A 25763-nucleotide genomic window follows, 5' to 3' on the forward strand; every position below is an offset into this window, starting at 1 on the left:
AACCGAGATTGTTTTGCTGCGGATTGATCACGTTGAGCTATCATCTACTAGTCAGGCCGTGTCCACGTGTCCCCCTGTTACGAGGTCGGACCAAATCTCTGCATAAATTCAAGTAAAATGCTTAGTATTATATTGCAAATTCAAGCAAGAGCATACCCTTGAAAGAAAATCATGGCCTGCACCTCTTGCAGCCACTGTAAAACTGCAACTACTAAATCATTTTGGCCTGGACGAGGACAGAGAACAAAATTCACTCTAGGCATTATGGGGTTCTGCAATTTCGGTGTTCCTTACAATGTGAATGTGGCTTCATATAAGAAATGAAAGTTACATAGAACAATAGAATGAACATACCATAAATTAATTATTCTGAACTCTTGAATTTCTGTAACTTTGAAAGCTGTTAGCGTGAATAACACAAAGGTTGGTGTCTTCAAACAACACTACCAAATAAGCCTCCGCAGCCTCCTACAAGGCACCAACTGCGTTGCTCTAGAACCTCAGCTTAGTTTTGAAGTCCTGAGCGATCTCACGAATGAGCCTCTGGAATGAAAGCTTTCGTATCAAAAGCTCGATACTCTTCTAGTACTTCCTGATTTCCCTCAGAGCCACCATTCCCCAATGTGAATGCTCAAACGTCTTCGTCCACGATTGTGGTCCCAGAAAGCAATATTCATTGCAGTCAAAAGTTCAAAACCGAACGTGGGAGCGTCGAAGTGGAAACGTTGAAGGTGTCTACTATACTCAGGAGTTGCAAGTTATTCAGAAGTGGAATAGCTTGTGAGAGATGAAACCGTCTGAGTTTGTGGGAGAGAGAGGGTACTGAAGTGGGAGATAAATCCACTTGAACAAAAGGTAGTCAGAAGTGGAATAACTTCTGCTTCTGAGAGATGATACCATTCGAGTTTGTGGGAGATAGAACCTTGTTTTTTTAGTTTCTATTAGAATGGGAGTAAATTACATATATGCCTTCTGTATGCCCTTTCTATGCATAGACAGGTGAGGGTAGAAACTGTCCAATGAAAATTCTAGAATCTGAGGCTATTCGCTTTTCTAGAACTAATATAAATATAGATACATGACCCTAAAATGATGTCTCTGGTTTAGAAACGGATTGAACATTAGCTAAAGAGGTAAAATCACCCATGTATTTTATTTAATACCACCATCTAGCTGAAAATCAAATAGCCCAGACCTGGCCTGAATTTTGTTTACCTGGGCCCTGTGCAGAACTAGGCTAGCGAGTACCTAGCAGGGCTGGAGTGAGCTTCCTGAGTTTGTTCCCTTATTCCCCAAAAATTTGGCCTTATGACTTGCGAGATGATGCTTCCGGTCAAAATGCAAATATTTAGGAGACGAGAAGAGCTATGGGTTTCTCTACAAGGCATACCTAGGGTGCAGTCGTTCTGCTCCATAGGGATGACAAAGCAATAGAATTCACTACATATCTCTGGTGCCAGGAGACTGAATTTCTGTTTGTTAAGGATGAAATAAGCTTTATTTCTCTTCCCCTGTTAGCAGAATCTCTAGTTCTGAAACATTGCTATCTTAGGTGCCGTCAGGCAAATCATTTTAGGAAGATCTTGTGATAGTCTAGATGGTTAAAAGATGTAATGAGCTTTTGGGGTTTTTTTTTTAAAGATTTAAAGATTTAAATCATTTAATAAATATCCTAATTTGCCATATTCAACAGAGCTGTGAAGTAAAAGATTTTAGGGGCATAAAGCGCCATAATCAAAGTGCTGTGTAATAAAAGATTTTAGGTGCATAAAGAAAGGAAGCTTCAAATGAAGCTTTTAGGATTTTGACCATTTTGAGCTTCTATGAGCTTTTTAGGGCATACGAAAAGACTTATCAAACACCTCCTCAATTGTTAAGAAGCTAGGTGAGTGATCATGGATCCTTGACATGTTGTTTGCAGAAGAAAGATGGAATCAGCAGACAAATTCATTTTGATTCAATTGTATTACATTTATTCAATTCTGATGAATGTTTCTCTTTTACTTGTAGGGGAAGTAACTTTGCGGCTTACCGAGCAGCTCAAATGGGGTTTTCTTGTGATGGAGTTTTTTTTTTTTTGACTCAACCTAGTTTTGTTCTGTCTAGGCTTGCTTGAATTTTTGTTATCAATATGGAAACCAACATTTGAAATCAAGGAAACATTATTTATATAATTTCGTTTTAACCCCTTTTCTTATAAGATTCTTTTTTTTTTTTTAATAAGAACAGAAAGGTACTACACAAGCTCACAAGCCTGGGGCAGCACGTCCCTAGAAATCATAAGGTAAGTAAACTATAAATCCTTTGGGATAGAACCCGTATAGATAGATAAGGAATCTTAGTTGTTGGAGAACGCTTCTTTACAATTCTTACTTAAACTGCCTTTGTTTGCAGTGTAAAATGTCACTGTGGTTTAGTTTTGTCGGCATTTGAATGTAGTGTAAAATGTTGTTATCAGTTTGGTTTTATCAACGTTTGGATGGAGATTAGGTTTACATTCTAAATCGATGTAAAAGCTTATATCAATAATCACTTTTTTCGATGATCACTTTTTCAATAATTTAGAAAATTTCAAATAATTCAGTGTAAGAAAAACTCTTTCGATGGAGTTTTACATCAACAAGGTTTTCGCTGCAAACAAACACAACCTTAGAAACTGAAAGGGAGAAAGAACTAAGGAAATATTTATTTTATTCATTTCGTTCATCATTTTCTCAAACCTTTGACATCTTCTGTCGTTCGGCAATCCAGAAATCAGAACCGGGAAGCCTAAGTTTGAAAGTCAATTTATAGTACTTTAAAACCTCTTATATATGAAAGGGCCGCTGAAGCACACACAAATTGGTTGCAAGTTTCAACATCCGGAGGCCCTCGTCGTTAAGGCTATGAGACGACGGTCCAACTCAACTACCGAAACTGATTTGATTTAATAATCATACCTAGACCCTAGTGGTGTGTTGTGGACTTCCAAGTTCCGGCAGTGTACTATGTCTTGGTCTTATACGGCGGATCAGGTGGAGCAATACGAGGTCATATCGATGGAATTTGACCGTCCTTGTATTATTATTTTAATATTTATAGAATTGGACCTTTTTTATGTGTTCAAATTCACTGAAAAGAAACAAAGATGTAGTGGTCCATCCAAGGAGATATATATATATATATATGTGAAAATTCTCAATCATTGTACATTTGCTTGAGTAATGATTTGGTCCTTGAACTTTAAAATACAATAATCCAGTATTCAAATTTTCAAAATGTGACAATTTAGCATCTCAACTTTTAAAATGTGATAATCTAATATCTGTCGTTAATCAATTGTTAAGTGGCATTTGAAAATTTAAAAATATCCTTCAAATACCATCTAATTCTCTTTATCAACCATCCAAACATTGACAAAAAACTGAATAGTCCCAAATCCTAGCTTCATCTATTCAAAAAAGTTGGTAATTGTTTAGAAGAATCTAGAATTTGGGACTGTTCATTTTATTGTCATGTTTGAATGGTTGATAAAGAGAATTAGATGGCATTCTTAGGGCATTTTTTACTTTTCAAATGTCACTTAATGGCTGATTAACGGACTGTTTAACGATAAATACTGAATTGTCACATTTTGAAAATTCGAATACTGGATTGTCACATTTTGAAAATTCGAATACTGGATTGTCACATTTTAAAGTTTGGGAACCAAATTATCACTCGAGCATGACTGGTTCCCTTGTCACCAGGTCTGATCCAACTCTTTTTTAAACCAAGTAACCAAGTATTAATTAAAACATTTTCCTCATATGCTTATGCTTGGCTTAAAAAAATGTTGGATCAGACCTGGTGACCGGGGAATCGGTCATACATTGGCTCTGTATTCGGTTTTTGATCCCAATAATCAGGGTTTGGACCAAACAGTTGGACTATTTGACCAGTGGTCAAAGCGGTTTTATTTTCAGATTGATTTTTAAAACCATGAGAAAGAGTGTTTATGAAAAGGAAATAACACTTTGAAAAAATAGATGTACAAAAGCAAAGAGAAGAATCAGGTAGGCAGGGAGTAAAAACAGCTTGTTTCTGACTAACCATTTAAAGATGTGATTATTAATTATAAAAATTGGAGGGTGTAAAATTTCTCTGAATTATCTTTATACTCCAAAAGTCAGATCTTCTATGTAATGTTGATTGTTGAATGGTAGAATGGGCATTAGAATTCCCCTTCGTCATCCCGGATTAAAAGTATTCAATACATTGAAGTTTACATCTAATCTTGGAATGTTAACACGGATAGAAAGTTTGGAACTCAGCTAAGTAAGAGGAAATTATTCTCGAAAGAAATTAAAAGAAGTACTTTTCTTAATATATAGAGGGAGATGAGTAGGCTGTGGAGATGGGAAATAAATATATCTCTAACCAATGGTGGTCTGCCAAGGCAATTATTGGCATCATATTAAAAATTAGGGGTGTAAGTCTGGCCGGTTGGATTAGGTTTAAAGTCAATCCATGCCTAACCCTAAGAATAGAGTTCAAGGCCCAAATCTGAGGTCAAGCCTAACCTAACCAATTTGGATCCAGCCCGTATTCAAAATTGATGCGATCGAGTTGGGTTTGGGTGTGGATTGTGGAATGGAATTGGATTGGTCAATCAGCCATACTAAAATTTGACATATATGTCTTTATTTATGTACTAGTAAATATGTATATGTATTTGCACGTGACAGTATCTCCAAGACAAAATTAATTATAATTCATGAACAGTTTTTGAATAATTATAAGTGGACAGTTTTTGGAGTGAGAGTAAAAGACATATATGTACTCTTTATGCCCCTTGTATGCTGCTTAGATAAAGGGGTAGAAAATGTCTAATAAAAATTTCAGTAAAGAGGGACATTCGCTCTTTTATAAATAGTATAGTATATGTTTTCTGCTCAGTTCGAACTTGAAGCTTCCCTTATAAGGATTCAGCCATTCAGGAGCAGGAAGGGGTGCATATTATCTGTAAAAGTCTATTACCAAATTGCAGTGGATTCTGACCTGTAATATATATAAGTTCTACTATATTGCAGAAAACCACTTTTTCAGTATAATATTGAGTAATCCCAGAACTTACAGTGAGTATAATGGTTATTTCTTTTAATGAATATCTAGTCAATCTCTCTCTCTCTAAGCCAAAATGACGTATGACTATGACCGTTTCATGACAATTTTGTGAGGATGACAATCAAGCGAAAATAAGTCGTTTGATATAATTTTTCAAGTTTAATATTAATAAAAATAATATATTTAAAAATTTTTAAAAATAGATTAATTTTTTAAAAATAATATCAATAAAGAGCAAAAACACTGTTTATCTTCTTTTTCTTGCCATTTGTTTCCTAGAGCCATCGTCCGCCTGTCACCGTCTACTGCCGCCGGCCACCACCTGCCATCGCTGTTCATTGTCGCCTGCCGCCGCCACCTCTGTCTCCACCCATCTTCTGCAATGTTGTCGGAGGTGGGCGAAGGTGGTAGCATTGGACAGAGAAACCACCAGCGCTACCATTGCCACCTCTGCCTTTAACCACCTTCGACAGCGTTGCTGGAGGCGGAGGCGGTGGCTCTGGTAAACAAATGGAAAGAAGAAGAAGATGAACAGTATTTTTGTTCTTTATTGATATTATTTTTAAAAAAGTTAACCTATTTTTAATTTTTTTTAAATATATTACTTTTATTGATATTAAACTTCAAAAGTTGCCCTTATATGCTATTACCCCTATTTTTTTCTTTATTATGGTTAAAGAAATGATTTCAGCACCCACTGATGTATATAATACTGAAGAGAATTATTCCATATAGTTGGGATAAGGCTTGAATGATGATGATGATGATGATGTTCTATTAATTATCTAAAATAATATATTAATTCAGATATTTATCGAATCAAGTGAGTTAATATCCGAATTGGGTTTGATTATTGTGAAATTTCGAATCCATACTTGAGTTTGAAGATTTTTTTATTTACACTCCCACTCAATCGCCCACATAAGCAGCATAACTTTAAAGAAAAATTAGTGCAAACTTAATTCATTAGTAGAATTAATATCATAATTTTATAATAATTTTCCTTGGAAAAGAAACTCGGGGTCCATTATTTATAGAAAAAAAAAAGAAAAAAATTAGGCTCAGTTTGGAAAGAGTATAAATAAAAATATGTATTGTGTAAATACATACAAAGCAATACAAAATACAAGGTTTTGCACTATAAATATTTGTATTTACACTCCTTCCAAACTGAGCCTTAATGTCCATTTGGTTTGCAATCAGAATCAAAGCATGAATCAAAGTTGGTTAGAAATTTAGAATGGATTTTCATTCACTAGGGAGGGGAGGGAATGGCCATTCCCTCAAATGGGAGAATGTTATTCTATCAAGAATGTAAATCAGATTCTTGTTCTGCCCAACCAAATGATTAGGAGAATGTGAACCAGATTCTCATTCTGCCCAACCAAATAATCAGAATCTAAATGACTAATTCCAGACCCCACATTCCTACAAACCAAACAGACCTTTGATCTGAAGTGGTTAAGATAGAGAAAGGGTGTGCCTGGAATGTGCCCCAATTACCACTCACCAATAAAATAAGTTGGATTCCTTAATTGACTATGTCCAATACAAAGAGATAAGGGTTGACGTCTATTTGCATAGTTTCTCACAAGTATGACCGTAATGGTTGGATGGCCAGGTCAGGCATACCTAACCGGCCGCTATAAAATTAAAATCAATGATGCTGTGTGCTCGGGGCCGCTGGAAAACTGGGGGTGAATCGATCGATCCGTGAAGTAAAACATGGGCGACGAATTGAGTGAAAGGTGATCCATGCATGTTTGTTTATTCTTGACGATTTGTTACTTCACTTCACCCTCGTCACCTTTCAACGTTGGCTTACTCTCTCCTTCTTATCTTAATATCCTTTTCTGTTTATTTGTGAACATTGAACAAATACTCAAATTTCTTTTCTTTCCTTCTCTTTTGCAGTTTTGCGGCATCTAAAAGAAAAAGTCCACACGTTACACGTACCTTTATTGTTCTACTGAAAGAGTTCTGACCTTCTTACATGTACAAAGCTTGCAGAGTATACTTTCTGGTTGTGGTTGACAAGGAGCTCCATATATCACGAGATTCACGCTTACGCCAATCTTCTGTGTCTCGCTCTGCCCTCCAATAAACCCATCAGTTCCAGAACTCCAACAAGCCAAAAGCCCTTTATATCGACGAGGACCTTCTCCGGCTTTTGATCTCTAGCTATGAAAATCCTTTGCGATATTCATTAATTCCTTTCTTTTTCTAGTTTTCAATTTCAATCAAGTCCTTACTATTGCAGCTGGTAGCTGATCTGATCGGATCGTTGTGTGGTTGAAACTTGAAAGCATGAGAAACAAGGCAGCTGCAAGCAACGAGAGCAAGCTCATCCGCTGCATCAAGGCACCCCTTAGAATTCTTCGCAAGGCCAGGGATTTCTATGTCCGAAGCATGAATGATTGTGCCAACCGAGTCAGTTATGGTAGCGTCATGGGTTGCCCTACAGGAACAATCTCCACCCTGCCAAGGAGCTTCAGTGTGAACTCGTCCAGATCCAACGAAGACGACGACCTCCGTGAATTGATTCGGGTTGCCTCCAAGAGGAGCCTGGAGAATAAGATTGAGATGGAGCTCCAGCAACAGCAGCAGATGGCTAGAGGGGTACCCAGGAGTTTTAGCGTAGGAATTGGGCGAATCGATGAAGATAAGCCTTGTAATTTCGACGAAGACTTCAAGGTGAAGACTCATTTGTTGTATCCAAGAAGTAGAAGCTATGCTGTTACAAGGAGGCCTGGAGTCTTCGTTTAATGGCTAGTACAAAATTTGAATGTGCTAAAGACTCAAACATCAAGTAAATCCAAAAGGGTGCTACGGACACTTTTCTTGTGAAATACGCCTTTTAAAGAGAAAGAGATTCATGGAACAGAGATACTTCTTTGGTTGAGATTTATTTGCAGTTGAATTATTTGTTAATTGAGGTGCTTTTTTTCTCCACCTAAATTTATTCCTTTTGGAGATCAAACCGTATCTAATTCAAGAATCAAGCCTTTATTCGTAATGGGGTAATCCATCCCCCAACCCTGGTATAAGGTGCAGGCGGGATTCGATCCCAAGCCCAAAACTGTAGTGTGTACTAAGGTCAGTAAGGTGTTGTGTTGCTGTTGTATGGTTGAGGAATAGAAATTGAGAAAGATTTTCTACCTTAAACTTTATGAGAATTGCTATTTTTTACCTAAAACATCCAATTTAGTTTATTACACAAACAATCTGGATCTCCTACTCACAAAAATTGTATCCACACCTACCCATAATACACTAAATCTGTACATTGGGAACATCTCCCCATGATAACCCAACCTAGCAGATGAGAAGCCAGGAAATTCTGATGAAAGATGCTAGGAGAAGCGTTCCCCCCTCCCAGCACTAGTAATGATACATCGGCCACCTCAGTAATTTGGGCCGCCGAGAGCAATGAATCTGTTATATTGGAATTGCCAATTAGAGCTTTGAAAGACCATTTAAGAACTCATCAACCCTCAATTGTATTCCTCTATGAAACTAAAAATTAGTTCACAAGGACTGCGGATACCCTTGTAAATAGCGGGGTTTCATAACATGTTTGTTTTGGAGCCCACTGGTATTGCTGGTGGTACTATTATTATTGCGTGGGAAAGTGGAATTGTGGTCCAAATTATCTCCTCTCATGCAGAGAATCATTTACCATCATAGTTATTCCCAGCTTAAATGATACTTGGAGATGTAGCTCTCTTTACAGCGACCCTGACCGCAGAAATAGAAGGATGGTTTGGGGTACTATCCGTCAAATTTCCCAAAATGTTAACTACCCCTGGCTCATATGTGGCGATTTTAATGCCATTTCCAGCCTCTCCGAGAAGGATTGCGGGTTCACCTCTTACTCTTATGAAATACAGGATTTCAATGCCTTGATACATGACTATGCACTAATGGGTTTGGGGGTAGTTGGTTCTCCATTTACTTGGTGACGGCCTCAATTCAATGGTGTCAAAAGTACCCAGAAGCATTAATTTTCAATGAAATTACACATGGCTTAGACCACGGGCCTATCCCCAAGATGTGGCAAGGATATCATCCTTTCTATTTCCAAGCCATGTGGTTAGACCACCCATAGTCTCTCTCTGAAGCATGGAACAACAACCATTGTAGAAGACCTATCCAAGGAACTTACGTAGGTGAAAGACTAAGTATTTTCAGAGAAAAGGTCAAAATTTGGAACAGAACCACTTTCGGCTATCTCAAGGACAGGATCATGACCATTAAACAGGAAATCAAGAACCTCCAATCTCAAGACACGTACAACAACGACATGGAGAAGATGCTTCACGCTCAGCTCGCAAGAGAGTTGAAAAGAGAAGAAACATTATGGCAACAAAATTCAAAAATTCAGTGGTTGAAAGGAGATAACAACACCAAATTTTTTCATTTTTTTATACAACTACAATTATCAGAAGGTAGAGGAACATAATTCATTGCATTAAGAAACAAGATCAGCCATGGGTTTTACTCGGAGGGAGAAATTCAAAAGGTAATTGTTGACTACTTCATTGATTTGTTTACTTGGGCTAACCCAAATCTTGGCAATGGTATTCCACAAGGCCCTTGGACCTGATGCCTACCTTGTTATTTTCTTCCAACACTATTGGGCGACTATTGGTGAAGATTTTATCCATGAGTGAAAAAATTGGTTCCAAGAAAAGAAGATTCTAAAATCAGTTAATTTTTCAAGCACAAGTCTAATTCCCAAATTGTCCCTGCCCAGAGGATATGTCTCAATACAGGCCTATAAGCCTCATAAATGTGGCTTATTAGGTGTTTGCCAAATGCCTTGTGAATAGGCTGCGAGATTGTCTTCTTTAGATTATTGATCAAAGCCAGTATGCCTTTGTGAATAACTGTCTTATCATTGACAACATTATGTTGCCACACAAGGCGTTTCATTCCCTTCGTACTAGAACAAAAGGTAAACATTTCTTTATGGGAATTAAAATGGACCTAAACAAGGCATATGATTGCCTTGAATGGCAATGCATTGGGGAAGTGCTAGGAAAGTTAGGCCTGAATCAGCATTGGAGGGACCTAATTCACAATTGCTTGTCTTTAGTGGAGTTCACTTTCAATGTCCCCCTATATTTTCAACCTTGATGCCCAGGCTCTTTCATCAGCTATTTCAGAAGCAATCGAGGAGGGCTCTCTCACTCCCATGAAGATCAAAAGGTCTACTGTGCCCATTTCTCAACTCTATTATGTAGATGATTTTCTTTTTTTCTTTAAGCAGATATTCCAAATGCAGTAAAATTGAAATAGATCCTCACCAGATATAGTGAAGCCTCATGTCAGACCATCAACTTAAGCAGATCAGAGTTAATTTTCAGCCGAAACACCCCTCACAGATTCAGACATATCATTGAAGAATTCTGGGTATGAAAGTTTTCTCAGGTGTTTCAAAATACCTAGGACTCCCAACTCAGATTGAGAGAAATAAAACAGCTGTGTTTGCTAATATAGTGGACCGAACATGTGGTAAAGTCAAGGGTTGGAAGCGGGCTTCGCTCTCGTAGGCAGGGCGTGAAACTTTAATTAAAGCAGTGGCTACACTAACTCCTCTATTCACAATGAGCAACTTCAAAACCCCCCCTTAAGATCTATGAAAAATTAAATTCTCAAATGGCAAGTTTCTTCTGGGGCCAGAGGCTGGATGAGAATCGCATCCATTGGTTAAGTTGGGGTTCTCTTTATGCTGCAAAATCTAGAGGAGGCTTGGGTTTCAGACGGTTAAACCTCTTTAACTAGGCACTACTGGTGGCCCATCAGGTTGGCGTTTATTACAGGAAGAATCCTCAGCTTGGGTTGCTACGATCAAAAGCATATACTATCCCCACAATTCCCTCCTCTAGGATATACTATCCTCAGCTGGGGATGGACAAGTGCACTTTATGGACTCGAGGCCTTGTTCAGAGGGTAGGAAGTGGAAGAAAGGTTGACCCATGGACAGATCCTTGAGTTCCCAACTTGTCGGACTATAAAATTACTTCAATAAAGCCTCCAAATTGTAATGTCAACACCATTAAGGATCTGATTTTAGATGAGCCTAGACGCTAGAATACCCAATTGATCATATCTTTGTTTAGTAGAAGGGAGTGCTAGAATATCATTAATATTCCTCTAGGATTGAATGAACCAGAAGATAAACTCATCTTGAGGTTTACTTCTGATGGAAAGTATATTGTAAGATCTGGTTATCACTTGGCCTGGAATTCGGATGAAGAAAGAACTCCAAGTAGACAACAACTGGTGGCTTGTAATGATCACAGCGATCAAATCAAGATGTGGAAGCACTTGTGGAAGTTGAAAGCCCTAATGAAAATCAAAAACTTCATATGGCGTGCATGTCTAAATGCCTTGGCTGTTAACAAGTCTCTTCATCAAAGAAAATTAAAGACAGTAGCCTCTATCAAATTTGCTAGAATGCTGAAGAAGATGCTTTGCATTGCTTGGTGTTGTGTGATTCTGCTAAAGCAGTTTGGACTGCCTCCACAGTAAACATTAGACCTCAAAACTCTTGTGCAAGAAACTTCGGTGAGTGGCTACTTTGGATGGTTCAAGTAAATAGAGATGTGCCCATTAATGAAGAAGTTTGGTTACTCCAGGTGGCTATCCTATGTTGGAAATTTTGGACTGCAAGGAACAATTTTGTTTTCAAGAATTGCCGCCCCTGTCCAATCCAAACTTGTCGGCAAGTTAATGCACTCATGGTAGAATGTTTGGAAGTCTTTGGTGATGGGAACTCCTCCCCTGAGGCAGACATCTAATCGGCTCCACTATTGGAATCCACCTCCACTAGAGCGGATAAAGATTAATTGTGATGCTAGTTTTCACCCTCATTCATCGATAGCAACTGCAGTTTGTGTGGCATATGGGAAAAGATTGTCCTGCGACTTTGCTTTGCGCGCGAAAGCTCTAGCAATTAGGCTGGCTTGTGAGAAGATTAGTAGATACAACCTCTCGAGGGTAATCATAAAATCAGACTCCTTACAGGCTATTTCCTTCATCAATGATCCTGATATGGCCCGTTTTTCTCCCTTTGTTGCGATCTGGAGCGATACTATTAGCTTGACTCTTAATAGCTCTGCTATTTTTACCTATGTTAATTGTGAGGCAAATTCTCTAGCCCACGACCTAGCTTCCTCCTTGGCCTGGGATGTGGGTACCTCTGACAGTGTTTCTGTACTTCCTTATTAATGAGATCTTCTTAGTTACTAAAAAAAAAAAAAAGTGCCCAAATAACCAAATTGATGTATGCTTTTCTATTAATTACTTATCAAATTTCCTTGTAATTTATGGGTTATACAATAACGTTTTTTAAATGGAAGAAACTTTTCTATTTAATATTGTAACTATATCACTAGATCGATCGTTGATTCTATCCACCTCAAACTATAGAAAGATCACAAGCTTTTTTCATTTCTCTTTCATCCTTTATTCTTCACCACGTGGCAAAGGCAACAGTTCGCTACAAACAATACACCCAAGGCAAGAGAGCACTAAAGGAACCAGCGATCCGAACTCCCTACTAGGAGCCCAAACTCACTACTGGGAACCCGAACTCTCCCTTAGGCCCCAAGCACCTCACCGAGCTGTCCTGCCTTATAGCAGTTCGAAACACACCTCACCGAACTGGCCTGCCTCAAAACAGTTCGGGACACACCCCACCGAACTGGCCTGCCCAATGGCAATTCAGGACATACCTCCGAACTCGAGACTTCGCCTTGCTCACCACTCCAGCACTTCGCCTATAGGACGCCAAACCGAACAAACTGTACCATGCTTGACACCGAGAAGTTCGTACCCAGGGGCGACGCACCTGACTGACTTAGGATCTGACGCTTGACGGCCACACCTCAAACGGCCACCTACCATCGCCGCCTGACACCGCCATCTCCAGTTACAAAGACGGCCTGATAAGGAGCAGTGGCGGTTCTGTCCCAGCAGAAAGGATGACACCCAAACTGGCAGAAACAGAGATAATCATACCCGACCTAACAGAGGCCTCAGAGTGAGTGCACGAAGTGGTTATAAAAGGCCCCCTACCCCCAACAACAAGGTATGTGAACTTTGCATCATCTGGTATTTATCTTGCCTTTGGGAGAATACTAACTTGAGATTCGGAGTTATCTCATCGGTTTCCCCACGGAGTTCCCTCATCTTCTCCATTTCAGGCTCCCCGTTGCTCCAGCCAGAGGCAAAATCGTTGACAGCTAAGACCGGTCAGATTGCGCTCCATCAATTGGCGTCGTCTGTGGGAACGCTTCTAAAAGCCTCCCTCTAAATCTCTCTTACCTACTCTTCCAAAAAACTCCAACACCCATGGCTTCCTCCAACAATGTCGGACGTGGCACAGAAACGACCACCACCGGAGAGCAACTCCAAGTTCCCGTGGTGTGCATTGGGCAGTTCACCATCCCTCTTTCAGTGGATCGGATCCCCAGTTTGAATGTGCCACAAGCAGTGGCGCCCCTGAACCTTCTTCATTGAACACTCCTCTTCCACTCCCTATTGAGACAAACTTCGCTGAACCAACTGCTGTCCCACTGGCGACCCGCCAGAACCAGCTGGACGACCTAATGCAATGCATGTGAGCAATGCAAGACCAAATGCAACAATTCCAACAGCATCAGCTCCAGCAACACCAAGTCCTACACCACCTCTCCCAACACCATTATCAGTAGCAGTTCCCTCAGCTACCCCTAAACCACTCACTGTTTCCCCCCCCAGCACCCTGTCCCGAAGCCAGTTAAGGCCTCCCCTCAAGGTGGATGCCCTCACCGAGGAGAAGCTTCCCAACTCCATAACCCCCCTAACAACCAGGCCTCATCCCCAGGCCGAAAGCAAAGAAAAATCAACCCCGCCTCGCAGCTTGCAGGTGGGTCGGGAACCTCACCCACAAAGTCACACCGGCGCTCCAAGCCTGAGTTCCCACTCACGGAAAACCGGTTCAATGTCCTAGCAGCAGACCAACATTTCGGGCCCATCGAGCTCGGCAACACGAAGGCCAGCAGCGCCAGCACCAAGCCCGCTCAAAGAAGGCACCGGCGAAGTCGCCGAACTGCTACCCGTGTCTTACCTGAGCTCAAAGGCAAGGAAGAGATGAGCTTGGACGAGGTAAAAACTGTCCCAATTCTCTTAATTCCTTCCCCCTTTCATCAGAACTTCTGGCAGTCTCCATGCCTAGAGACTTCAAACTTCCATCTCTAGACAAGTATGATGGGTCATTTGACCCCAACGACCACGTCGATGCTTTCCAGTCACAAATGCACCTCACTAGGGCTGGTGAGTCATGCATGTGTGTGGCCTTTACCACCACCTTCAGGGGGGTGACCCGCACCTGGTACCGGAACCTAGCTCCCGGGTCAATAAGAAGTTGGGCCCAGTTCGTGCAGATCTTCACCGCACACTTTGTTACCAGCAAGCGGTGCCCCAAAACCGAGGAAAGTATCTTCGGGGTAATCCAGAGGGAAGGAGAATCCATCCGGAGCTACATCAAGCAGTTTAATGAAGCATGCTTACAGATACTGCAATTAGACCCCGCGGTACAGCTCGTGGTAGCCAAAAGAGGGGTAACGCACAAAGAGTTCAAATGGCATATGGTGGCCAGTCAGCCAGCAACCGTGGCCGATTTCTTCAAGCTCGCGCACAAGTTCATGATAACAGAGGAAGAAATCAACCAAAGAACCGAAGGCAGGGTCGAAAAAAGAAAAAGAGAAGGCGAGCCCTCCAACCCAGGCAACAGAAGAAGCCAGGCCCAAGAGGCAAAGCCAAGCCAGCCGTCCCGAGCTCCCTTAGTAGTTCAGACGGATTATACACCGTTGAACACAAGGCAGACTGAGATCTTGATGACGATCAAGGATGCCACCTCGCCTAAAGAGTAATCCAAACGAGAGAAATAAAAATATATACTGTAGTTTTCATAAAGATCACGATCATAGTACCGAACAATGTAATAATCTCCGAGACGAAATAGAGGGACTCATCCATCGCGGGTACTTGAGAAATTTTGTACATGACAATAATAATAAAGCAGGTCAACAAGGGGAGCACGGAAAGGATGCCCCCGATCCAGCAGCAGACCGACCGAAGCCTTGCAGCGACCTCCTCCAGAAGAGAGGCTAGTTCGGGGAACCATCCACATGATAGTGGGCGGTTCGGTGGTAGCAAGTTGCACTTCGGCTGCAGCACGGACGTTAGTTCGCGAGGCGGCCTGAGAAGAGCAGAATCCTCCAAAGAGGCCGAAGACGAAAGAACCAATCTTTTTCACAGAAGACGACGCGCGAGGTGTTCACTATCCCCACGATGATGCACTCGTCATAAAACTAAGGATCAGCGAATTCAAAGTCCGGCGCGTACTTGTGGACTCAGGCAGTTCGGTGGACATCCTCTTCTAATCGGCGTTCGACCAACTACAGTTGCAGAGAAGCAAGTTGAAGCCCGTGCACACTCCTCTGGTGGGCTTCAGCGGAGAGGAAGTCAGGCCCCTTGGGAAGATAACAGTACCTGTGGAAGTCGGCACATGGCCTTGCGCGGTAAGACTCAACCACGATTTCCTGGTGGTCGCGACCCCCTCCCCATACAACGCCATAATAGGGCGGCCAATTACGCATATTCTACGGGTAGTGGTCTCCACCTACTATCTGGCAATGAAGTTCCCCACGGACTTCGGTGTGAGGGTAGTGCGGGGCGACCAACTTGAGTCCCGCAAATGTTATGTTGCCGCCCTAAAGGGAACAACCAAGGCAGCCGACGACCTCGAACTTGAGCAACCTACGGAGCAGGGCGAGGAACGAGCTTCGCCCACTGAGGAAACGGTCGCGATCCTGACCTCGGCTACAGATCTGACGCGAACGCTACAGATCGGTGCTTCCGTCAAGGAGCCTCTATGAACTGAACTGGTGAGTTTCTTACTTCAAAATTTAGATATTTTTGCATGGTCCACAGCGGATATGCCCGGTATTGACCCTGGCCTTATAACTCACAAACTTAACACTGACCCTGTAGTCAAACCCATTAGACAAAAGAAACGCAACTTAGCCCCGGAGCGCTGGAGGGCGGTCGACGAAGAAGTCGAAAAGCTCCTCGTAGCGGACTTCATAAGGGAAGTTCATTACCCGAGCTGGGTAGCCAACCCAATGCTAGTGAAAAAAGCAAACGACAAGTGACGCATGTGCGTCAACTACACCAACCTGAACCGAGCTTGCCCAAAAGACTGCTTCCCCCTACCCCGAATTGACTGCCTAGTGGACGCGACCTCGGGACATGAGCTGCTAAGCTTTTTGGACGCCTACTCAAGCTACAACCTAATCAAGATGGACTAGTCCGACGACTAAAAAACCAGCTTCATAACCGAGTTCGGCCTGTACTGTTACAAGGTCATGCCCTTCGGACTAAAGAATGCTGGGGCAACCTTCCAAAGACTTGTAAATAAGCTTTTTCGACCCTTAATTGGCACGAAAATAGAATGTTATGTAGACGACATGGTCGTCAAAATACAATTCTCGCAGGAATTAATAAAAGACTTAGATTTTGTCTTCCAAATTCTGCGTCAATATAGAATGAGACTGAACCCAAACAAGTGTTTCTTCGGTGTCACCTCGGGTAGGTTTCTAGGGTACATTGTCAACCGGCGCGGTATTTAGGGCAACCTAGACAAGATAAAGGCCATCCTAGATATGAGACCACCCCGAAAAGTAAAAGAGGTTCAAAGGTTAAACGGCCGCATAGCCGCTTTGAGCCACTTCATGTCCAAATTGGCAGACCACTGTCTGCCTTTCTTTAAGGCAATCAAAGGCAAAGGGTTCGAATGGACCCGAGATTTCCAGCTCGCGTTCGTCGAGCTAAAGACCTACCTCGCCACTATGCCAACCTTAGCCATACCCGAGGAGGGCGAGGTCTTAGAAATGTACCTCTCGGCGAGCGACGAGGTGGTCAGTTCAGTACTAATAAAGGAAGTAGATCGGGTCCAGTGGCCCATCTATTATGTTAGTAAAATTCTACAGGGAGTAGAGACAAGATACCCGCAGAAAGAAAAAATAGTGTACGCACTAGTGATTTCAGCTCGAAAACTCCGCCCGTATTTCCAGGCTCACATCGTCGTCGTCTTGACTGACAAACCTCTGAGACAAGTCTTGCTCAAGCCCGAGGTTTCCGGTCGACTGACGAAGTGGGCCATTGAGCTCAGTGAGTATGACCTCCAGTACAAACCATGGATTGCCATTAAGGCCCAAGCCTTAGCAGATTTTATCGCCGAGTGCACATTCAGCCTCGAAGCCCCTGAGCAGATTGAGCCCGAGATCCCTAGTTCGGGTGAACCTGGAGCTCCCAAGCCAATAGAGTCTGAACCCCGTGAAGTGGCAGCCAGTGTGGCATCTCTCCTGGTTAGGCCAAGCGTGAACTGGGATGAGGAGCCCTGGATCCTTCACGTAGATGGCTCCTCGAACCAACAGGGCAGCGGGGCTGGAATAGTCTTATGTGGCCCGGGTGGCACAAAATTGGAATATGCACTATGCTTTGAGTTCGCGGCATCCAACAACAAGGCAGAGTATGAGGCACTGATAGCCGGGCTGAACCTAGTGCAAAAGGTAAGAGCAAAGCACATAGTCATCTGCAGTGATTCCCAGCTTGTGGTCAACCAAGTTACGGGCGAGTACGAAGCACGCGAGCTCTCCATGATCGCATACTTAGCGAAAGTAAAAGAGGCCTTGCTCAACTTCCAGTCACACTTCATTGTGTACATAGAGGACTTACCTCGGCCTAGTATTCTCGGTGGGGCAGAGGAGGTCGCTCTCGTCCTCGAAGCATAACCGAGCTGGATCGACCCACTCGCGAGCTTCTTGCTAGACAGAACCCTCCTTGCGGACCGCAATGCAGCCAAAAGGGTGCAGCACCAGACAGCCAAATACGTCATAAATGACGAACGGTTGTACCGACAGTCCTACACGCTCCCCTACTTGCGTTGCCTGCGACCTACCAAAGCCGAGCTCATACTCTGTGACACTCATGAAGGTCTGTGCAGCGGTCACCTGGGGGGCAGAGCACTCGCCCAAAAGGCACTTTAACAAGGATACTATTGGCCAACGATGAAGGTAGAGGCTGTCGAGCTCGTCAGAAAATGCGACAAGTGTCAGAAGCACGCCAATATCCACCATCAGCCTACTTCCGACCTCAAATACCTCACCAGCCCATGGCCCTTTACGCAATGGGGTATCGACCTCCTGGGGCCATTCTCGCTAGTAACAGGTGGGAGAAAGTTCGTAGTAGTGGCAGTAGATTATTTCACAAAGTGGATAGAAGCTGAACCTCTGGCAACAGTTACAGCCCGAAACATATAGAACTTCTTTTGGAAGAACATAGTATGTCGCTTCGGGCTATCTCGGATACTGATCTCCAACAACGGCAAGCAGTTCGAGGATATCAAGTTCCAAGAATGGTGCCAGAATATGGGAATTCGTCAGAACTTCACATCAGTCGCGCACCCGCAAGCAAACGGTCAGACAGAGGTAATGAACAAAGCCATCCTACGCGGACTGAAAGCACGTCCAGACCGAGCTAAAGGGTTATGGGCGGACGAGTTACCAAGTGTTTTATGGACTCACCGGACTACAGAAAAAACCCCCACGGGAGAGACCCCCTTCAACCTCACCTACGGCATTGAAGCGGTAATCCCAGCAGAAATCGAAGTACCTACACTACGACTAGAAACATATGATGATCAAACAAATGAAGACGAGTTACGAACCAACCTCGACCTACTGGACGAGGTAAGAGACCTCACGCACATCCGGACAGCGACCTATCAGCAGCAGGTAGCTCGGTACTACAACGCCAGAGTAAAGAAGTGAAGCTTCCGAGTCGGTGACCTAGTTCTCCGTGAGATTATGGTGCCCGAACCCGGCATGGGCAAACTTGGACCAAATTGGGAAGGGCCCTATAGAGTAAAGAGAGCGCTCGGGGGGGCATACGAGCTCGAAACCTTGGAAGGCAAACAAGTATCCCAAGCGTGGAACATCGTTAACTTAAGGCAATATTATCTATAGACCGCCAAGTGGATGAAATCGCTACAAGAGCCTAAGGGCCAGGATGCCGAGCTAACAAGAGGAACCTCGGCATAGGCAAGCAAAGAAAAGGGCATATTATCAGTTCGGCAAAATATCAGTCAAGACTAAAGTGAAGCAAAGACTAAGTATTAAACACGGAAACAGGTTACGCGAGTGCAATAACCCGGGCAAGAAACAGATCAGGCATATTATCAGTTTGGCAAAGTATCAGTTCGGGAAAAAGAACAACACTTAACCAAAAAGACCATCTATTCCATTGCAAGAAAATAAAGAGTACATTAAAAAAAAATTTACAAGCCCGGAGCTACTTCTTCCTCATCAGAAGGCACTTCAACGACACCCGAAGGTCCTGCCTTGCCCTTGGAATCCGGCTCGCCATCAGCAGCGTTGGTCATCTCTTGAGTTATACGCGAAGTGGATATGACACTAATATCGAGATCGGGGTACATGTTCCGGATCATCCACCGGCTCAGTTTGAATCCCCTTTTGTAAGAATCCACCATCAGGTCGTCAAAGTGCGGCGAGGCGATGTAGTCCTCAATGGCCTTTTTCTTGGCATCTTCGGTACCTTGGGAAAAGATCTGTGTTTTCTCCCTTATGTCCTCCTGAAGATATTCGACCTGATGCTGTAGGTCCAGCCTCAGGTCCGGCATATGCTTCACGACCACCCCCATGGCCTCGGCATCCCTCTGAGACATCGCCTGCCTGGCCATAGCAACACGAGCAGCCTCTTCAACAGCATAGCGGCCGCCTCAGCAGCTCAGGTATTCGCCTCGACGGCACGAAAAGCCTCTTCGACAACTCGCGCCTGCCTCGAGCTCCTCTCCACCTGGGCCGCTAAGGTGTGAATAGAAGAGATCACCTACCAAAAGGAACAAGTGATTAACAACAACAAGAAGTATGAAAACAAAGAGGACCGACAAGAAATTTGACTTACCACTATAGCATGAGTTACGGCACGACAGGCGATCTGGTTCAAGGGAAGATTGGTCCACACCGCGATCTCCTCGGGGAAAGTGGCCTCCCTACTCTTTTGAAGAGCATAGTTCGGTGATAGCATGCTCCTGAACTCCCCTTGAGCACCCGAGCCCGAGGGCCCAGCTTGCGTATGAGCGGACCCAGAGTAGGCAGGAGCACTAGAGTAGGCGGGAGCACCCATGTGAGTGGTCTCGGCGTAAGGGGCCCCTGCTGCTTCCTGCATTGAAAGAGCCACCTCGGGCTCCCTAGGCGGATCCTCCGAAGTGTGGTCTGGAACTTGAGGCTCCTCATCCTGGGGCAGCTCGGTACGAGTTCGCTTGGCGACCCGCTTCCTCCTCTTCATGCCTTGGAACAGGCGCCCCCCGCGAGTCCTCTCTGAGTCCATCACACCTGTAGAAAAGAGTTTGGCATCAGAAAAAACGAAGGAACAAAGCGAACAAGAAACCTCTGAGCAAGGAACCTACCTGAACTCAGGCCGGCCGCAATAAGCTTGGCCTCCGTTAGGTACTGATGGCATTTTAACCCTTGCCGTGCCCATTGCCGGAGGCCCTTCACCGTCTCTTTATCGAGAGTGACACCAGAATCAGGGGCAGCCTCCCCCTACCAGGTCTAAAAAGGCCACCCTTGTGCACTTCGCACCCCGAAGTAGTCCCGCTTCCACGTCGGGACCTTGTTGGGAAGTTCTTACAGAAGCTCAAAACCTAGGCGAGGAGACAGGTAATACGCCCGCCTACCCCGGGGAAGAGAACCGGCTTGTTTCTTGAGCATTAAAATGGAGGAGAATATCTCCAAGTCTAAAGGGAAGCCCTATTCGCAAAAAAAGGGAGGCTATCCCCACCAAGTTCCGAATAGAGTTCGGATGAAGTTGGCCAACAGTAACGCCGAAGTGGTTTATGACCTCGACGATAAGGGGGTGGAGCCCCTTGGGCGTCATGGTCGAAGGACCAAACCAATCTAGCATCCGACCTCGACGAGAGGTAGACGCCAAATTGCCCGAAGCGGCTTGGCCTACGGGTTCGAGGTCATCCTCAAGTTCCACCTCAGGATCACTAAGGCCATCGGGGGATGCGACTCGGTTCGTACAACCTACATCAGACATACTTGAAGAATCGTCTGAGCTATCCAAGCTAGACATCGAGAAGAAAAGGTGGATTCAGAAAAGTACTCACCTGAAAAAAGTTTTGAAGGCTCCGTAAACTAGAACAAAGCAAAAAACTTTGAAGGCAAAATAACAAGCCCAAACGCAATCTGAAAGGCCTAGACGCGAGCTCAAGAAGCAAAATGTAGAAGTGACAAATCTACTGGGGTCCCCTACTATTTATACCCACAGTAACCGAGAATCAACAGTGCAGATCAGAGCCAATCCAATGGCTCGCATTTGTGCTGACCGCACGTCCCCTAAGACCGAGACGTGATTGGCACACGTCTTTCTGAAATTGACGAAATGTCGGTGCACGTCTTTCTGAACTAACGATGCACGTCTTTCTGAAACCGACGATGCGCCGTGCACGCCTTTCTATAACTGACAACTGCCAGCGCACGTCCCCTCGCCTTTCAAACGGCAGCGGTGTGCTTTTTTCAAAATCAAAAGACCTGCCGTCACGTCTCCCAGCGGTGCGCTTTTTTGAAATTTGAAATAAGCGCTTGCCGCCACACCTGTCAGCATTTGTAAGTAGGTAGGCGCATCTCCCGCCTTTTGGGACACTCAAGAAAACCGAAGAACCCTGACAATGCACCTCGCGCTATCAAGATCCGAAGTACGGGACAAATCCACTTACCACCTCGCGAAAACTCCCCGCGCCAGGGCAGGACCCTTGGCACGAGGAGTGGGGGGCAATTAATGATGGAAGATTTGGCTCGACCATGTAATTACGCAACACGTGGCAAAGGCAACAACTCGCTACAAACAGCACGCCCAAGGCAAGAGCACTAAAGGAACCAGCGGTCCGAACTCCCTACTAGGAGCCTGAATTCACTGCTGGGAACCCGAACTCTCCCTTAGGCCCCAAGCACCTCACCAAGCTGGCCTACCTTATAGCAATTCGGTACACACCTCACCGAACTGGCCTACCTTAAAACAGTTCGGGACACACCCCATCGAACTGGCCTGCCTTAAAACAGTTTGGGACACACCCCACCAAACTGGCCTGCCTTAAAACAGTTTGGGACACACCCCACCGAACTGGCCTTCCCTATGGCAATTCAGGACATACCTGCAAACTCGAAACTTCGCCTCGGTCACCACTCCAGCATTTCGCCTCCATGACGCCAAACTGAACAAACCGTACCATGCCTGACACCGAGGAAGTTCGTACCCAGGGGCGGCACACCTGACTGACTTGGGATCTGACGCTTGACGGCCGCACCTCAAACGGCCACTTGCCACCGCCGCCTGAGACCGCCATCTCTAGTTACAGAGATGGCTCGACAAGGAGCAATGGCGGTTCTGTCCCAGCAAAAAAGATGACACTCGAACTGGCAGAAACAAAGATAATCATACCCGACCTGACAGAGGCCTCGGAGTGAGTGCGCGAAGTGGTTATAAAAGGCCCCCTACCCCCAACAATAAGGTATGTGAACTTTGCGCCATTTGGTATTTATCTTGCCTTTGAGAGAATACTAACTTGAGTGTCGGAGTTATCATATCGGGTTTCCCCTAGAATTCCCTCATCTTCTCCGTTTCAGACTCCCCGTTGCTCCAGTTAGAAGCAAAATCGTTGACAGCTAAGACCGACCGGATTGCACTCCATCAATTATTATTAAAAAAAAAAGCTAATGTATTTTTTTTCTAATCCTGCCTTTCTTCTTTCCGCTTACGATCTTATAGAACTATTTCCATTTCTCTTTTTGGGATTCTTGCATCTAAAACCCTACAACATTGGCCATGGTCGCACGATGCTATGCTTAATGCTTCTCGAGGCAGATTTTTTAGGGCAATAATCAGAATTTTTAGCATCGGTAGAATCTATGTCACTTTTTTTCTTATAGGTTTCCCTTAGGCCTTAGCACAAAGTGCGGGAGGCATCTCATTTTCTAAAGCATTGGCTCCCATTTTGCAAGAAATTTAGAGTGGAGCCGAGATCACCGGACGCTTATTTTTACACAACACCTGAACCACTTGATGCCATCTAGGTCAAGGAGTTCATATCTTTTTAGATTCCTCAACAAGGGACGAATATACAATTACATTGTTGAAATAGGAAAAGAAGGTAAGATTTCGACACAAGTTGTTTCCATTAACTGAACTCAGAGTGGACGAATATACATTTAGAGGCTCCCAGGCGGAATAAATGCCTCTCTAACACATTAAAGAAGGCAACTTCATTTCTTTGTTTATTGTTTATTGAGGCTCTTTGTTATGCTTCCTTTATTACAATTTTACCCCTCATATTTGGTGACTGTGATTCCCATAAAGGAAGACTTAAATCTTATTACTTGTTGGTCATGAATTATGGTCAAAGTGATTCAATCATATTTCCAAGTAAGCTCATGAATAAATCTAAAGTGGTTATTCAAGATTCATTAATTTGTAAATTTGTTCTTATTTGCCACTAAGAATTATTCAAGATTTTTCTCCTACTTAAACAATTGAACCTCTATTGGAAATTCCTTTTAATTTTTCATACTTTAATCATTATCATAACAACCTCACATGCACACTTACTAGTATATATATATATATATATATATATATAATGTTGCAATACACTTTGTTCACAAATTTATATTGATCAACTAAGCGGAAACACAATACTAAGCAAACACCTCCTAAGTTTCCAATAAAGAGAGATTCTTTTTATATCCTAATTACCACTATTAATTTTGTGTGCTAATTACTACTAAGGACCCGTTTGCTTTTCGGTAAGTTATTTACCCGGGTAAGTGCATTTACCCATGTTCTTTTATTTTTCAGGTAAATAATACAATAACCAATGTTTTAAAAACTGACCTAGAACCAGAACCATTCTCGCCACCGGTTTTCAAGTCAACAGTTCGATCGTTCGGTTCGAACGGATTACCTGTTCTAACAAAAAGATTAAAAAATAAATAAATAAATAATTAAAATAAAAATGGTCAAAAACCATTAAACGGGTCAAATGGGTCGATAGTTCAATCACCTGGGTCAATGGGTCATTCACCAATTCAATGGTTTTTGGTTGGGGATCGGGTTTAGGGTAAGACGTAACCAATTACCTGACTGGTTTCCTGTGCAAATGGTTTGACCGTCTGGATCAACAATCGTTCGAAAACATTAACAATAATTGTTTTATCCATAAAAAGTCTTTGTTAAAGGAGACATTTTTATCCCATCAAAGATTTGAGGTTTAGAGCCAATGGGATTTGGGAGAAGAAAAGAATCCGGATGAGTTGGTGTGACTTGTAAGGAGAAAACCCGGATTCTTTGGTAGAGTTTACACCAAGAATTGAGAAAACCCACACAAGAAACCACTTGAATCGGTTGATTGAAGAACCCAATTGCCATGCGCTACTGGTATATATTGATTATGGTAGGGGTCAGGATTCTTTGATACACCAGTAGCGCTTGGCAATTGGGTTCTTCAATCAACCGATTCAAGTGGTTTCCTGTGTGGGGAGTGGGGACTGATTACCGTTTATTCTATTTGCGATTGTTTAGGTTTTTTGTCAGAAAGCTGGGTCCTAACGTCTACCAACTCGTGGTAGATAAATGCGATATTTTCGCGAAAACCCTCTTTTTTTAATTTCAAAATCATAATTTTTAATATTTTTATAAATAAAAATAAAAAACTGAACTAAAAAATATAAATTAAATATAAAATAGTATATATTATATCTAAAATATAATTATACATTGTTCATCGATAAAATGTATATATATATATATATATATAAATATGGTGTGACTCATTCGGTTTTATATATGTACTTAAACCATAATTTTCAAATCTGCTATCTTTTCTCTTTTAAGTTTTAAACTTGTCTTCAAGTTTCCGATACATATACATAACCACTTCAAGTTTCGGGTGCAGACCAAGCCAAATGCAAGTTTGAGAACCCCTCAAACAAGACGGTTTTCCCAATTTTCTATAATAGCTAATTGGCTTCTCCAACTCGGACGAGGGGTGATCATGGGCCGGGGCTAGCCTGGGCTTAACTCCTGGGTTAAGGTCTACAGCCTGGGCCGGGTCAGGCGTTGGGTCAGAGTCACAAGATTAATAATATGTCAGTCATCCAATCTGGATGGAAAACCAAGCTTTTCTTAATTCAATAATTTATATATTTTATATCAGACCTAATTTAATTAAGATTTCATAAAAGAAGCCCATAAATTTCTACCACTTAAGTGGATTTCAAACAAAAAAAAAAAAAAGGAAAGAAAAGATGAGGTGACCTCCATCTAAATTTTGATCATGTTTATAACAATTAATTGACTTTCCTGCCAATTGAATGGTGACTCATGGGGATTCAGGGGTAAATTAAATACTAAAAAAAAATCGTATGGATATTAACACCAAACGAAATATACCATAATTGCAGCACCTGATTTTGGTTTTGGATATTGGGCAATTGACATATTACTATAACATTGTTTTGCTCCATATTACATCATGGTCTAAT

At 43.0% G+C, this 25763-nt stretch overlaps 1 long non-coding RNA gene across 1 annotated transcript; it reads left to right on the forward strand.

Annotated features, from left to right (window-relative positions):
* The first annotated feature begins 6619 nt into the window (after nt 1–6619).
* Nucleotides 6620–8255, forward strand: LOC148847753 (uncharacterized). Its single transcript, XR_016101038.1, has 2 exons — nt 6620–6833; nt 7000–8255. It is a non-coding gene; the product is annotated as an uncharacterized LOC148847753 (long non-coding RNA).
* Nucleotides 8256–25763: the final 17508 nt, after the last annotated feature.

Source organism: Nelumbo lutea, chromosome 6 (assembly GCF_056320005.1).
Source record: "Nelumbo lutea isolate HS-2025 chromosome 6, American lotus-T2T, whole genome shotgun sequence".
NCBI classification, from domain to species: domain Eukaryota; kingdom Viridiplantae; phylum Streptophyta; class Magnoliopsida; order Proteales; family Nelumbonaceae; genus Nelumbo; species Nelumbo lutea.